Source organism: Pseudophryne corroboree, unplaced genomic scaffold, assembly GCF_028390025.1.
Source record: "Pseudophryne corroboree isolate aPseCor3 unplaced genomic scaffold, aPseCor3.hap2 scaffold_524, whole genome shotgun sequence".
NCBI lineage: Eukaryota > Metazoa > Chordata > Amphibia > Anura > Myobatrachidae > Pseudophryne > Pseudophryne corroboree.
In genome coordinates this window covers 413,534-417,973 of record NW_026970127.1, presented here as the reverse complement: position 1 = coordinate 417,973, position 4,440 = coordinate 413,534, and positions in this window count along the sequence as shown.

The window sequence follows — 4,440 nt, the reverse complement described above, 5'->3', positions numbered from 1 at the left end:
CAATGCGCAGCTCTTTGCAAAAGAGAGATATTGGCAAGGAAAAGCTGTCTTGTACCTTTGCATTTTTCTCCCAAACGAAGGTCAGTAGAAAGAAAATTTTAAAGCCTCCTGTTAGGCCATCATCTACACGACATAGCCCTGAATTTTCCAATGCGCAGCTCTTTGCAAAAGAGAGATATTGGCAAGGAAAAGCTGTCTTGTACCTTTGCATTTTTCTCCCAAACGAAGGTCACTAGAAAGAAAATTTTAAAGCCTCCTGTTAGGCCATCATCTACACGACATAGGCCTGAATTTTCCAATGCGCAGCTCTTTGCAAAAGAGAGATATTGGCAAGGAAAAGCTGTCTTGTACCTTTGCATTTTTCTCCCAAACGAAGGACACTAGAAAGAAAATTTTAAAGCCTCCTGTTAGGCCATCATCTACACGAAATAGCCCTGAATTTTCCAATGCGCAGCTCTTTGCAAAAGAGAGATATTGGCAAGGAAAAGCTGTCTTGTACCATTGCATTTTTCTCCCAAACGAAGGACACTAGAAATAAAATTTTAAAGCCTCCTGTTAGGCCATCATCTACACGACATAGCCCTGAATTTTCCAATGCGCAGCTCTTTGCAAAAGAGAGATATTGGCAAGGAAAAGCTGTCTTGTACCATTGCATTTTTCTCCCAAACGAAGGTCACTAGAAAGAAAATTTTTAAAGCCTCCTGTTAGGCCATCATCTACACGACATAGCCCTGAATTTTCCAATGCGCAGCTCTTTGCAAAAGAGAGATATTGGCAAGGAAAAGCTGTCAGGTACCTTTGCATTTTTCTCCCAAACGAAGGACACTAGAAAGAAAATTTTAAAGCCTACTGTTAGGCCATCATCTACACGAAATAGCCCTGAATTTTCCAATGCGCAGCTCTTTGCAAAAGAGAGATATTGGCAAGGAAAAGCTGTCTTGTACCATTGCATTTTTCTCCCAAACGAAGGACACTAGAAAGAAAAATTTAAAGCCTCCTGTTAGGCCATCATCTACACGACATAGCCCTGAATTTTCCAATGCGCAGCTCTTTGCAAAAGAGAGATATTGGCAAGGAAAAGCTGTCTTGTACCATTGCATTTTTCTCCCAAACGAAGGTCACTAGAAAGAAAATTTTAAAGCCTCCTGTTAGGCCATCATCTACACGACATAGCCCTGAATTTTCCAATGCGTAGCTCTTTGCAAAAGAGAGATATTGGCAAGGAAAAGCTGTCTTGTACCATTGCATTTTTCTCCAAAACGAAGGACACTAGAAAGAAAATTTTAAAGCCTCCTGTTAGGCCATCATCTACACGACATAGCCCTGAATTTTCCAATGCGCAGCTCTTTGCAAAAGAGAGATATTGGCAAGGAAAAGCTGTCTTGTACCTTTGCATTTTTCTCCCAAACAAAGGACACTAGAAAGAAAATTTTAAAGCCTCCTGTTAGGCCATCATCTACACGAAATAGCCCTGAATTTTCCAATGCGCAGCTCTTTGCAAAAGAGAGATATTGGCAAGGAAAGGCTGTCTTGTACCTTTGCATTTTTCTCCCAAACGAAGGACACTAGAATTAAAATTTTAAAGCCTCCTGTTAGGCCATCATCTACACGAAATAGCCCTGAATTTTCCAATGCGCAGCTCTTTGCAAAAGAGAGATATTGGCAAGGAAAAGCTGTCTTGTACCATTGCATTTTTCTCCCAAACGAAGGTCACTAGTAAAGAAAATTTTTAAAGCCTCCTGTTAGGCCATCATCTACACGACATAGCCCTGAATTTTCCAATGCGCAGCTCTTTGCAAAAGAGAGATATTGGCAAGGAAAAGCTGTCTTGTACCTTTGCATTTTTCTCCCAAACGAAGGACACTAGAATTAAAATTTTAAAGCCTCCTGTTAGGCCATCATCTACACGAAATAGCCCTGAATTTTCCAATGCGCAGCTCTTTGCAAAAGAGAGATATTGGCAAGGAAAAGCTGTCTTGTACCATTGCATTTTTCTCCCAAACGAAGGTCACTAGTAAAGAAAATTTTTAAAGCCTCCTGTTAGGCCATCATCTACACGACATAGCCCTGAATTTTCCAATGCGCAGCTCTTTGCAAAAGAGAGATATTGGCAAGGAAAAGCTGTCAGGTACCTTTGCATTTTTCTCCCAAACGAAGGACACTAGAAAGAAAATTTTAAAGCCTCCTGTTAGGCCATCATCTACACGAAATAGCCCTGAATTTTCCAATGCGCAGCTCTTTGCAAAAGAGAGATATTGGCAAGGAAAAGCTGTCTTGTACCATTGCATTTTTCTCCCAAACGAAGGACACTAGAAAGAAAATTTTAAAGCCTCCTGTTAGGCCATCATCTACACGACATAGCCCTGAATTTTCCAATGCGCAGCTCTTTGCAAAAGAGAGATATTGGCAAGGAAAAGCTGTCTTGTACCTTTGCATTTTTCTCCCAAACGAAGGTCACTAGAAAGAAAATTTTAAAGCCTCCTGTTAGGCCATCATCTACACGACATAGCCCTGAATTTTCCAATGCGCAGCTCTTTGCAAAAGAGAGATATTGGCAAGGAAAAGCTGTCTTGTACCTTTGCATTTTTCTACCAAACGAAGGACACTAGAAAGAAAATTTTAAAGCCTCCTGTTAGGCCATCATCTACACGACATAGCCCTGAATTTTCCAATGCGTAGCTCTTTGCAAAAGAGAGATATTGGCAAGGAAAAGCTGTCTTGTACCATTGCATTTTTCTCCCAAACGAAGGACACTAGAAAGAAAATTTTAAAGCCTCCTGTTAGGCCATCATCTACACGACATAGCCCTGAATTTTCCAATGCGCAGCTCTTTGCAAAAGAGAGATATTGGCAAGGAAAAGCTGTCTTGTACCATTGCATTTTTCTCCCAAACGAAGGTCACTAGAAAGAAAATTTTTAAAGCCTCCTGTTAGGCCATCATCTACACGACATAGCCCTGAATTTTCCAATGCGCAGCTCTTTGCAAAAGAGAGATATTGGCAAGGAAAAGCTGTCTTGTACCTTTGCATTTTTCTCCCAAACGAAGGACACTAGAAAGAAAATTTTAAAGCCTCCTGTTAGGCCATCATCTACACGAAATAGCCCTGAATTTTCCAATGCGCAGCTCTTTGCAAAAGAGAGATATTGGCAAGGAAAAGCTGTCTTGTACCATTGCATTTTTCTCCCAAACGAAGGACACTAGAAAGAAAATTTTAAAGCCTCCTGTTAGGCCATCATCTACACGACATAGCCCTGAATTTTCCAATGCGTAGCTCTTTGCAAAAGAGAGATATTGGCAAGGAAAAGCTGTCTTGTACCATTGCATTTTTCTCCCAAACGAAGGACACTAGAAAGAAAATTTTAAAGCCTCCTGTTAGGCCATCATCTACACGACATAGCCCTGAATTTTCCAATGCGCAGCTCTTTGCAAAAGAGAGATATTGGCAAGGAAAAGCTGTCTTGTACCATTGCATTTTTCTCCCAAACGAAGGTCACTAGAAAGAAAATTTTTAAAGCCTCCTGTTAGGCCATCATCTACACGACATAGCCCTGAATTTTCCAATGCGCAGCTCTTTGCAAAAGAGAGATATTGGCAAGGAAAAGCTGTCTTGTACCTTTGCATTTTTCTCCCAAACGAAGGTCAGTAGAAAGAAAATTTTAAAGCCTCCTGTTAGGCCATCATCTACACGACATAGCCCTGAATTTTCCAATGCGTAGCTCTTTGCAAAAGAGAGATATTGGCAAGGAAAAGCTGTCTTGTACCATTGCATTTTTCTCCCAAACGAAGGACACTAGAAAGAAAATTTTAAAGCCTCCTGTTAGGCCATCATCTACACGACATAGCCCTGAATTTTCCAATGCGCAGCTCTTTGCAAAAGAGAGATATTGGCAAGGAAAAGCTGTCTTGTACCATTGCATTTTTCTCCCAAACGAAGGTCACTAGAAAGAAAATTTTTAAAGCCTCCTGTTAGGCCATCATCTACACGACATAGCCCTGAATTTTCCAATGCGCAGCTCTTTGCAAAAGAGAGATATTGGCAAGGAAAAGCTGTCTTGTACCTTTGCATTTTTCTCCCAAACGAAGGTCAGTAGAAAGAAAATTTTAAAGCCTCCTGTTAGGCCATCATCTACACGACATAGCCCTGAATTTTCCAATGCGTAGCTCTTTGCAAAAGAGAGATATTGGCAAGGAAAAGCTGTCTTGTACCTTTGCATTTTTCTCCCAAACGAAGGACACTAGAAAGAAAATTTTAAAGCCTCCTGTTAGGCCATCATCTACACGAAATAGCCCTGAATTTTCCAATGCGCAGCTCTTTGCAAAAGAGAGATATTGGCAAGGAAAAGCTGTCTTGTACCATTGCATTTTTCTCCCAAACGAAGGACACTAGAAAGAAAATTTTAAAGCCTCCTGTTAGGCCATCATCTACACGACATAGCCCT